Genomic DNA, 13,055 nt, shown 5'->3' on the forward strand with positions numbered 1-13,055 from the left:
GATGCATGCATAATAGGCTAGACATGCATCGTGGTGGTGATTACATAGTTTGTGTCATCATGGTGTTGTGGGTGTTAATACTCAAATTGTCCTAGTAACTGAGGACACCCTGAGACCACATCATTAAGGATCCTAGATCCTCCTGCTCTAGGTGATAAGGGCTGGTCTCCCTTTCACCACAAGGGGTAATCCCTGGTGATAATCAAAATTGAATAGTTGTTGTAGAATAATGTAAATTAAATAGATTTTCTAATTAACAAATAAATAGGCTAGATTATTGAATAAAGAGTATTTTAAATAAATAATGATTTTTAGGAAATAGAGGTGGTAAGCATATAACATGTGAAAACTTATTAAAAATAAAATATCATTATGACTATATTAGATTTAAATTAATATACCATATTTCTCACAAAACATAAAGGTTAGTAAAAATTAAAAATAAAAATAAAATGAAAAGACAAAAATTAGGAAAAACTAGTTTAAATGCATTTAATAGAAATGTTGTAGTTGAAACAATATGACATCAAGTGTTATTATTATTCATCGTGCAAAAAAACAATTAAATTATTTGATTTATTTTTTCTAAATAGTAAATATTGGAGGAAAACCTAAACCAATTTTAACGTGTGAGAGATAAATCAATCTGAGCATGTCAAAGCATTGCTAATCATCATATATTACTAGTAAAATAAAGAAATGAAATATGAAAAATAAATTAGGAGGATTGGTTTTATGGTTTTTAAATTTATGTGCAAATAAAACCCTAAATAACATGTATTGTTAGAGTATATTTTGCAACAAATAAATTCAAATGTATTTTTAAAAACTTTAAAGAACAAGTATTTAAATATTTAAATCATTATTGCATGTAATATTATTGAATAATCATGTTATATCAATAACTTGCACAATGAAGTAGTAAATAATACTTCACATGAAAATGCACAAAAAGAAAAGAAATAAAGAAATAAATATTATTAAATAAAAACCTCACAGTCATAATGAACAACACCACTGTGGCAAGTACATGATGACCTTAAAATGAATAAGTCTTCATCTCTGATGCACCACCATCCTTCAATCCGTTCAAAAACGCTTTTGAAATAAACCCTTACATGTTTTTTTAAATGTCTAGAAGTTCGTTTCATTTTTAGTTCTTGTAACTTCCAAACAAAATTACATTGATAATTTTTTTTGATTAGCTATAATACATATTCATCATTTAATTGAATTCTCGCTCGAATTCTCCATGTTAAAAATCCTTTGAATAATATTTCTGCATTGAAATAAAAAATAATAATTAATTCTCTAATATTAAACATTCTAATAAACTAAACTAAAAGATAGCCCACCCTTTCATAATATTCTCTTCATTATATTATCTCACGTATATTAAATGAAATTCAATTTTTACTTTAGGTGAGACCCATTAAAATTTTCCCACTATATAAAACAGTAGGTCATAAAATATATATTTAACGTAAACATGTTTTCTAGAAACAGAAGATAGAATCCAAAATATTAACTTTAATAAATTTAATGTCATTTTCCCTTTTAAATGCTTGCATTTCTACAAAATCTGCCATGAAATATCAATGTTCCTCCCATGCTAAGTTGAAACCTACACATTCCTTGTCCAAACATTAGAAACAAAATCTTGATATATATATATGTATATCTTAAGCTTTTAATCCAAATTTCTATTAAATAAAAATTTCAAATATCACAAACAATATCTAAGGTTATACTAATCTATATATGATATTTTCTATATATATATGATTCCAACCTTATACACACACACACACACACACACATATATAAACCTACATCTATCATATAAACAAGGAGGGCTGCCAAGCAGCAAGTCCTTGCCAATGCAAAAAGTCTTGCGAGAACGGTTCGGGTAGATTCATTATAGTCTAGATTGGAGTTCGAGCAAATTCACTAGCAAAGGAAGGAGCAAAGAAAATAACACCAATAGCTCCCCATGAGCAGTACAAAGTTGAATTGGGCAGGCCTTGATCTCATATCAAAGGCAGCTTTCTTTAAGGAAGGGAAAGAGAGGGTTGAAAATCTTTCACCCATACCAGCATAGGGGGCATCTATAAAGAGGATAGAGATATTTATATATGTAATTATTTCTTTCTTGAAACCAGATGAAAAAGGAAGGTCTCTGATATATGGCCTTCGAAGTAACATAATGTACTTATCTCCTTGGACAGAGTGGCTCGATCTTGGCCAACCCCACCTTCTCTTCAACTTGTCCTAGGTGAATAAACCTAACTTACCGATAGTATATAACCAAGTTGTTGTAAACCTAGCTCTTTTATTATTTTACTTGTGGAGACACCACCTTACCTTTGGCGCCTGATCCCAACCAACATTCAAAAAATAAACTTGATCTCTCTTGGGATGGCCATATGTGTGGAGATGAAATGCCATTGCAACCCATTGTGGTCAATGAGTTGTTTCAGTATTTGGAAATGGACTCTCTTGCTCTGCCAATTGTCTACAGAGTGATGTTGAAGTCAAAGCTAGAGCAAAATCAAATTGCAATATGTGGTGTGTAGCAAAACCTACTATGACAAATCCAGTCTTGTAGAAGGCTATGAACTATGCATGTTACTTATGCATGGATTACATTTAGTTTTTTTCTGTCTTTTACTACTCTGATAAGAAACCATGGCCAATAAAATAAAGAGCAGTATTATTGCTCCACTCAGTCAACACATAGACGATGTGATTCGCTTGGATGTAAACAATCAACTTTTCAAACATGTTGAGATACTTCAAATGAAGAGGCTTGTACAGGATATATACAACCAATTCCAAGACCAGGAAAATAGGCTTCCAGACACAATGAAAGATCGCTTGTAAAGGATACAAGGAGCAACCATACCTGTTACGAACCAGACTTCGGGTTTGTAGGTTCGGGGATTACCTCTGCCCAGATGCAGCTAGAGCTTTGGCTAATTGAATCTCCCCACATTAACGCCATTGGTATATATGGCATGTGTGGGGTTGGAAAAATGACATTGCTCCAAAAAATCTACAAGACTTTCAAGAATAGTAACGTCTTCGATGTTGTAATTTGGGTTACAATTACCTAGTTTCCCATTTCAGAGTTTCAAAATATTGCTCAGAAAATCAAGTTAGAGATTAAAAGCAGTTCCAATGTTGAGGAGGAGACTGTGTTGTCTACCCATCTAAAGACGAAGAAATTTATTCTTATTCTAGATGATTTTTGTAGTAGACTCAATATGAAAGAATTGGGCATGGACTTTGAGAGAGGTAGCAAAGTAGTATTTTCTACGCAGAACGAAGATTTGATTGCAAAAATTAATCCAGAAAATTCACTACAAATACAACCCCTATCATCTGGGAAGTGATGATATCCCCCCTTATCATCCCCATCTCGTCAAACGAGTCCTTTTTGTGTTCTCAGAGAATATCAAGCTCGCACTCTCCACGACCGATGCCATGTGAGTTTCCATGTTGATTTGGGGTAGCATCGGATGTGCTCTAGCCATGAAAATTTGCGGAGAGGTTAAGGCACATGAGATATCCAATACCCAGAAATGGTTTTGGCAAATTCTAAACAGTTTGGGAGATATTAAAATAATTAATATTTTTAATGTAGTCCCTAAGTCTAAACTTAGGGAAAATAAAATATTAATGTGAATTAATATAAAACTGTGTTAGAATGGTCCAAAAGTCATGGATCAAGCCAGATCTAATATTAGTCGTTGATTAGAGACTTAATCTCGGCAGTTGATTTGTAAACAAGAAAAGTATAAGAGGAGGCTTGAGGGTCACTTGGAGAACACATCGTGTTGATCAAGATTTCGACTTTTTGGAGCTGGGTTCGTTGAGGAAGTCGAGAGACTGATCAAAGTTGCAGCTGAGGGGCAGTGAATACAGAAGCAAACAGGAAGAGATATCAATGGGAGGATCAGTGCAGTAGTCAAGAGAGAGGGATGCAAAACTAGCCAGGGGTTCATGCAGAGCCAGCTAAGGCTCACACAGAGGCAGCCAAGAGTTGCGCAGTGCCTCGGAGGACCAGCGTGGGTGACGCAGAGGGCCAGGGGACTGATAAAGTGCCTCCAGAGGCTAACGCAGGCAAAGCTAGAGTGACGTTGGGCAAACATTGGGCCAGAAAGGGCTGATGCAGTCCCTAGAGGCTGACATTGGGGTTTCATGGGGAATATTGGAGCTGTGAAGTTGTCGGAGTGATTATCTGGGGTTTCAACCGGAACATTTGTCTCCGACTGAGAGGTACTACTGTCGAAATTTTTCTCTGTTGGGTGAGCTAGTTTTGGCACCCAGATTGTATTATGAAACTACTTAATAAATCAAACCCTCAGATAGTTCACCGGTTTTCCCGCATCGGGTTTTCCCGGGGACATTAGTCCAAAAACAATGGTGTCACTTGTGTGCTTGTTTCTGTTTCCTTCAGTTGATGATCTGTAATGTGTTGAGCATGTACTTGTGTTTATTTTCAAAAAGTAAATGAAGAGTTTCTAACTGTTAGACTTAGAAACTTCAACATGGTATCAGAGCGTGGTTGCAGATCACAGGAGAACTGAGGACATCAACCGAGCAGAGTAGCAACAGTAGAAAACAATTGTCTCGAGTGGCAGAAGTTGTTCCTAGCAGAGTAGCAGCAAGAAAGGGGTGACGCAATCCCTGCATCATCAAGTTTGAGCTGGAAGAGGATCAGTGCAGTGGCAGAGAGGTGCAGTTTCGACCTACACAGTGCCCGGTCATCCTTCTAAGTCAGGAAGGATTGATGCCCGTGGTGAGGAGGTGTGAATTCTACTAGTGTCGAGATTGCGCAGAGCCTAGGAGCTCTAACCTTCAGTTTGTTGGGGTTTAGGAGGCTATGGGTAACTTGCAGAGTGGAGCTAGTGGGGTACTGTAGTCAGAACAATACCTAATAGGGCAAGACCAAGGAGGAGGGAGTTGCTACCGAGGATTTCTAGCCAAGAAATTTGGATTAGTGGTGCAACTATACTAACGATTAGAGTGTGGGCATCTCGACATTGGCAAAAGGGTTTCCAGGAGGGAAATCTAGGCTCGAAGGGAGTCACACCAAGAACTTCCAGGAGGGAAGTAGAGGTGCAGCGAAATGGCAGTGCACGGAGTAAGAGACCAGGACAGACTAGATGGAACCTCAAACTTCGTAGTCTGGAAGGTCAAAATCTTATCCGTTCTAGACATGAATCGTGTCAAGCACTTCGTCTTGAGGACGATAGAGATCCCAGTTGACCTAGCTGATAATGACAAGTACGAGGAGGAAATGGAAAGGGCCAAGAGCTTTATCCTTGATGAGGTCAAGGACCATGTAGTACCACATATTTCCGAAAAGGACATGGAAAATGAGATGTGGGAGGCCCTAAAGAAATTGTACTAGCATACTTCTGTGTAGAGAAGGATGTTACTAGAAAATCAGTTGCATTCATACCAGATGCAGAAGGAAGAACATATCGATACCTTCCTTGGTCGATTGAAGGAAATCCGGGATCACTGACTTCCATAGGGGCCATGCTGAATCAAGAATTGATGGTGAGAACAACCCTGAACGTAGTCTCTGAAGACTAGGAGGTGTTTGTCCAGAGCATACTGGGCAGGGCGACCCTTCCAAATTGGGAGGAAATGTGGGTGGCTCTTCGCCAAGCAGAGATCAGAAGGCTGAGCAAGGTGGGAAGCAACGTCAAGGGGATCAGAATCAAGAAGGAGGAAGAGGAGGATGTTGCCCTAGAATTCGAGGGAAAGCAGGAAAAATGGAAGAAGAAGGACCTCTCCAAGGTCAAATGATTCCACTGTGGGGAACTGGGTCATTATGAGAGCCAGTATCTAAGGAAGAAGAGCAAGGGAGAGGCTTTCGAGACCAAGGCTGCGCCAGCAAGGGCGGAGAAGGAAGTGGAGACAAATGATGACTGTGCCATGAGGGCGCAGACACCACTTGAGCAAAACTGGGGAGACATAGAGTTGTAGTCAGACGAACTACATGCAATGAGGGACAGATCATCGAGGTACCTAGCCTCTTGGATTAGACCTTGCTATCGGAGCCCCAAAGAAGAATAGTAATACTGGCAGATGTCGGTAGAGATGAATAAGGATGGAGCGACAGAGGGAGCTATAGTGCAAGATTCCCAGGACAACATGAGGCAACAGTACGTGATGCATGGAGTGGTTAAAGTAGCATAGAGGTCAGAGTGGGAGCACTTGTTAATGATAGAGGGAGTTTCAACTTCGTGGGTGTCTCTAGCCTGATAGAGATGTCAGAGTTGGGAGATCAGTTACTTACTTCTCAGTAACCGAGTTGCAGTGCAATAGTTAGTAGTGGTAGTGTTATGAGCAACACGATGCAGTAGGATGAGAGGGAGTTGCCATACGGATGCAACAGTGGCAGTGGCAGGGCCATGGATAGTAGTATGAGATGCGACAATGCAAATGACGGCTAGCAGGCCTAGCATCAGCATAGGGACCAATGCCGGATGATCAGAGTGATGCTCAGTGAGGAGTATTGCTAGAGCATAGTGCTCTCTAAGAGGGAGTGTTGATTTGGGGTAGCATCGGATGTGATCTAGCCACAAAAATTGGTGGAGAGGCTAAGGCACATGAGATATCCAATACCCAAAAAGCATTTGGGCATATTATAAAGAGTTTGGGAGATATTAAAATAATTAATATTTTTAATGGAGTCCCTAAGTCTAAACTTAGGGAAAATAAAATATTAATGTGAATTAATATAAAACTGTGTTAGAATGGTCCAAAATTCATGGATCAAGCTAGATCTAATATTAGCCGTTGATTAACGACTTAATCTCGACTGTTGATTTGTCAACGAGAAAAGTATAAGAGGAGGCTTGAGGGTCACTTGGAGAACACATCGTGTTGATCAAGATTTCGACTTTCTGGGGCTGGGTTTGCTGAGGAAGTCGAGAGAGTGATCAGAGTTGCAGCTGAGGGGTAGTGAATACAAAAGCAGAGAGGCAGAGATAGCACCAGGAGGATCAACACAGTAGCCGAGAAAGAGGGATGCAGAACCAGCAAAGGGTTCACGCAGAGCCAGCTAGGGCTCATGCAGAGGCAGCTAGGAGTTGCGCAATGCCTCTAGAGGCTAACGCATGCCAAGCCAGAGTGACGCTGGGCAAACACTAGGTGTGAAAGGGCTGACGCAGTCCCTAGAGGCTGACGTTGGGGTTTCATGAGGCAGATTGGAGTTGTGAAGTTGCCGGAGTTATTATCCGGGGTTTCAATTGGAACATCTGTCTCCGACTGAGAGGTACTACTGCCGAGATTTTTCTCTATTGGGTGAGCCGGTTTTGGCACCCAGATTGTATTCTGAAATTGCTTAATAAATCAAACCCTCAGATACCTGCACCGGTTTTCCCGCATTGGGTTTTCCCAGGGACATTAGTCCAAAAACAATGGTGTCACTTGTGTGCTTGTTTTGTTTCCTTCAGTTGATGATCTGCAATGTGTTGAGCAAGTACTTGTATTTATTTTCATTATTTACATGGTAAATAACTGGATAATTAATAAGAACAAGTAGGAAGAAATAAATTAGAAATTACATGAAGGGTTTCTAACTGTAAGACTTAGAAACTTCAACACCCGTGTTGTTTGGGAAGCGATGATATCCCCCCTTATCATCCCCATCTTGTCAAACGAGTCCCTTCTCTGTTCTCATAGAATATCAATCTTGCACTCTCCACGACTGATGGCATGTGAGTTTCTTGGATAATAGGGGATGCTCAAATTGGACCTAAGGCAGTTTCGCTGGATCCTTCGTCCTTGGGGTTCGAGGTTTTTTATGGCACCCAGACTGGTAACTATACCTTCACTTCCAAAGGGAAGTCCCTTGTCTACAACCAAATATGTCCATACGAAGGCCTTCTCAACTACACCTCTGGAATTATTCATCGAGTGCGTCTCACTGGGATTCTTCCTAACACAAAATTCTACTACAGATATGGAGACCAATCCTTATGTGCCATAAGTGAAGAGCACGAGTTTGTCACACCACCATCTCCAGGCCCAAATAGCTATCTTACTCGAATAGCAGTTATTGGTGATTTGGGCCTCACATACAATTCATCTAGCACATATGATCATCTTGTTGAAAATGATCTAAGCATGATTCTTATGGTTGGAGATCTAGTCTATGCAAACAACTACCTAACCACAGGTGAAAAAGGAGTACCATGCTATGAATGTGACTTTCTAGAAACTCATATCAGAGAGACATACCAACCTCGCTGGGATGCATGGGACAGATTTATGGAGCCATTGTTGTCACGCATACCAATGATGGTTCTAGGAGGAAATCATGATATAGAACCTCAAGCGGGAGATCTCACATTTGCATCATATAGCGCCCAGTTTACAGTTGCCAATGAAGAGACTGGATCCAATAATAGCTTGTATTATTCCTTTAATGCTGGAGGGGTACACTTTCTCATGCTTCCAGCTTATATAGATTTCAATAGATCCAGTGAACAATATGGTTGGCTCAAGCAAGATCTTGAAAATTTAAACTGTGAACTGACTCCTTGGTTGATTGCATCATGGCATTCTCCTTGGTATAATAGTTACACTAACCATTATCAAGAATTTGAGTGTATGAGAAAACAAATGGAAGACATCCTATATGAATATGGTGTAGACTTGGTGTTCAAAGGCCATGTACATGCATATGAGAGGATGAACAAATTTTATAACTATGTCCTAAACCCATGTGGTCTAGTGTATATCACAGTGGGAGATGGTGGAAACATTGAGAAACTTGCAACAAGGCATGTAGACGAACCTAGAAATTGTCCAAAAAAAATACATAACCAATGAAGCGTGGGACATGTTTTGCAAAATAGCTTTCAAAGACAAGTATGTTCTGAAGGAAATAGAGGATATTGCCTGACAAGTTGCCGACCACTGTAGAGGATTTCCATTAACAATAATTTTAATAGCCACATCAATGATTGGTAACAACCCCTCACACTAATATAATGCTTTTAATTTAATGCATATCTTCACTTTGGATTTCAATTTTTCATTAGCTTACCTTCGTCTTCATAATTAATAAATTCCTAAATAAAAAACGTTCAATAGTCTTCTAATTGCTTTTTAATTGTAATACAAAGTGATACACATAGCCACAGATATAAAGACACTTTTCGATTGTAATACAAAGTGATACACGTAGTCACAGATATAAAGACGATACATGTAGAGCTCTGCAACATAGATAGCTATACATGTGGTGCAACCCTCCCGGAGAGCTTTGCAACATGGAAATGCCTGCATTCCAACATATCGCCATCGAGAGGGCTAGAATCGTCATAGTCCAATTACATAAGGTATTCATTTCTCTGGTTTAAAATCACAAAAGAATCCCTCTAAGTCTTGGAGGGTTAATAACTATATGGTACCATTATGATGATGAATGATTGTTTGTAGAGTGGCGTGTGTGAAGGAAGGAGGATCTAAAGTTTATTATGAGGGTCTCTAGGTTGGAAGTAGAAGGTGAAGGGGTTGAACTCCATTGCAAATGCTTGTGGAGACTACACAGTGGCAGACATGAAGGTGAAGCACATAGAAGTCGTTCACATCACAATAAACAGAAAGTCGTTCACATGGAGAAGGTTAACATAAATTGTTCATTCACAACTTTCAATAGCTTGGTGAAGAGGAGCAACTAAGCCTTGTAAAGAGAAAGCTGGAAGAGCAGAAAGAGGGAATGAATTGTCAACCAACCAATAGCCAGCCTATTCCTATTCTTCAATCGCTAATTCTCCTCCTTGTTGGGGTAGCATGGTGAAGTAAAAAAGGTAGGTCCTTTCATCTATTGGTCCCTATAGGTGTTTTATCATTATTTCTAACTGGTAGGGGTAGTTGTAGTCCTTAGAGTAAGTTCCATGGAAACTTTCTTCAGTCTGTAGAGTTATGATCGACTATTATCTATTTCTATGTCGACTATGCTAGATGCTTATGTATGTGTGCTCACACATACTAATCATGCCTGACAAGTTTCTCTGATCCAGCAATGGAACCTCATAGCTTGTGTATCTCAACATGTCCTGTTGTGAGTCTCATAGGACACTAAATATCAAATAGAATCATTGAATTTGATTGCAAAATGTGTAGTACATTAAATATCAAATAGAAAATAAGCTACTAAATGACAGAGGGGCTAGGGTGAACAAACGATGTTCATTAACAAAATTTTTATCTTCCGCTTTTTTACAGTCCTTGATTTCTGTTTGTGAACATGCAAGGCATATGGGCTTTACACAGTTATGTATGTGAAAGTTTATACTTATCTGGCTACTAGTAAGCGTTGTTTTTTATTGTGCTGTCCCCATCAAGAGTTGTTGAACGCCTGGTTTTCCTTGTTGAGACACTGATAACAAATAAAGCAACAAAGGAGCAAAGAGAACGAATAAATCTGGGATTTCAGATATGACCTCTCTTCTTATTTCATGTGTACCCCTCTCTCGGATTGAATTAACAGTGTCTCCACCACGCATCTAAATGAATGCTCATGATACTGGAAACTACCGCTTGTGCTCTACATGCCGATAAATATTTCACATATATAGAATAAATGAATTTATACCTTAGCAATGAATAGCGATCTCGTGACTTTTAGGCAGCGCGAAACATTGAGTGAACCCTTCATCTACTTTATGGATCTTCACCAGACATATCCGTTTATCAGGCTGGCTCTAGCGTAAGCATGCATGACCCACACACTCAACACGCAGGAACGCAAGGAACTCACTACACTCACTAGATGCGAAAGCCATATTTATTAGCATACCCGTCACCATAACAGAGGCCCGCATGCAGAATAAGAAATAGAGCCTACGCGACACAGGAACAAAAGAAACACACTTATGTATCGCTCAAGGTTGCGACGTTCCCCTTGCATTCATCTAAGGAAGAAATTGCTACAGATCCAAGAAATCCAGTTAAAGAAGAAATTGCTACAGATCCAACAGATCTAGTTCTTGTTGATGTAGATCAAAACACGAAAACTTGCTTTCATTACTTAGGCCCTCGATCTACTATGATCTCTCATTCTGCCAGCTTCTGTTTCATAAACAACATTGCATCAACCTGTAGCAACGAAGACACTGCATCAACATGTGGCAACTTCGGCGACTAAGAAATGACTTTATGGAAACTTTACGTTTCCTGGGACTTCCACTTCCAAACTCTACTGGCATTTCGTAGCATTTCATATTGCTACATTAACGCCAGCTCGCATTAGTTTAATTAGTTTACCGTTTCCGAAATATGAAAAACTCAAACACAAAATAATTTAAACTTATGGCCTCTCCGCCCCGAGAAAAGGCCAAATTAAACCGATTGTTGAGTATGAGGTAGTGAAGGTAGTTAGGTAGGTTTAAGGTTTGATTTTATTTGTTTTTTAATCATTTTATTTATTTAATTTTAAATTATTTTAGTTTATTTAATTTATAATTGTTTAATTTTAATTTTATTATAATTTATTTAATTCGATTAATTTTAATTAATTTGTATTTTGTATTTTAATTATTAGTTAATTAAATTTTAATTTTAATTTATTATTTATTATTCAATTTTAATTTTTATTTATTTTTAATTAATTTTTGTTTAATTTTAAATATATTATAATAATAATTGTAACTTATAATTAGAATTATTAATTCAAAATTAAGATTTTTAGTTTTAATTAATATAATGGTAATTTCTTATAAGTTACAATGATTATTATAATGACAAATTTAATGCAGGGTAAAGATGAAGATTTAAGGAACGATTTTCGATCAAGAAAATATGAGAAGAGGCATAAGGTAAAATTAACAGAAGGAGTCAAGAATTAAATAGGGGTCAAATTGGCGACAACAGTTGGTATGTTGGCTAAGATTGATGAGGAGATGCAGATCATCAGAGCAAGGTTGCAACACTAGACCTCGGGGTAAGCGCATATCGTCATACTTGTTTGTATGTTGGGAATGCAAGTATGTTAGTTAATGATTATTAAAAGCATTATAGTTATGTACATGCATGTCATTCTATCATTGTTGTGGTTACATGCATGATAGATGCTAGTTGATCAGTGCGGTCATACGCACATGCGTTAGATAGTCATGAATGATAGTAACTTGTTGTTATATGCATTATGGTCATACACATGATGATTATGGTCATTACATTTAAGATCTTGATGTTAGATGTATCGTGTGAATCTAGATTGGTTTGCACATATGGTTATGGTTATGATATTCAAGTATGAGTCGATATACTTGTGATATCGTGTCGTACTAATATGGACTAACTTATGTAGATGTGATAGCCTCCCCTAAGATACATTAAGGTATGAGTTTGATTATGTTGTCTATTTGGCTTATCTAACATGGTATGTTTACAAGTTGTCTGAATGTTTGATTGATTACATAATATGAGTATGTGTCTATAAAATTGCAAGGAGGAATGATCTCGTTTTAAGACGGTTATACTAACATAATATGCACCAAGACAACTGACATGCATATAAGTGCAAGTGGGCGCTAGTTGTAGTATTATGATTAATGACTATGAATTAATTATGACATGGTTGTTAGTCTTAGTAAAGTAAGATTTCAAATTAATAGACATGATGTCTTGATATTTTGAACATGTCATTGACATGTGTGAACAGTTGCAAGGCAACATGCTTGGCATTAACGTGACAAGGTAACAATTGATTTGTTTATATAACTAACAACTGGGTAATGTGATAACACATAATAAGACTCAGTTGCAACAAGGAAAAAGGTAAAAGAAAGGAATTGGATGATAATTCTTTTGGTTATGTTTGGAAATTGTAATTCCAAACAAATGAGTGCTTTGCATGAATAGAGGAAGTCTTCTTAACCTTGATTTTGGTTGACATTACGTGGATATGTGCTACATTCATGAACATGTATTTGACATGTATAACAAATGATTTCTAGTTATGGTTGGAATCGTTAAGGAATTGGAATCCCTTGGGAGATGATATATATACGTGTTTA

The 13,055-nt window shown here is 37.9% G+C and overlaps 1 pseudogene; it reads left to right on the plus strand.

The window, feature by feature from the left end:
- The first annotated feature begins 6,105 nt into the window (after nt 1–6,105).
- Nucleotides 6,106–8,859, plus strand: LOC149261758 (purple acid phosphatase 23 pseudogene; annotated as a pseudogene).
- The last annotated feature ends 4,196 nt before the right edge of the window (nt 8,860–13,055 follow it).

This window comes from Pinus tabuliformis, chromosome 6, assembly GCF_031772625.1.
Source record: "Pinus tabuliformis cultivar Carrire ecotype Pingquan chromosome 6, CPIR1, whole genome shotgun sequence".
In the NCBI taxonomy this organism is placed as follows: Eukaryota; Viridiplantae; Streptophyta; class Pinopsida; order Pinales; family Pinaceae; genus Pinus; species Pinus tabuliformis.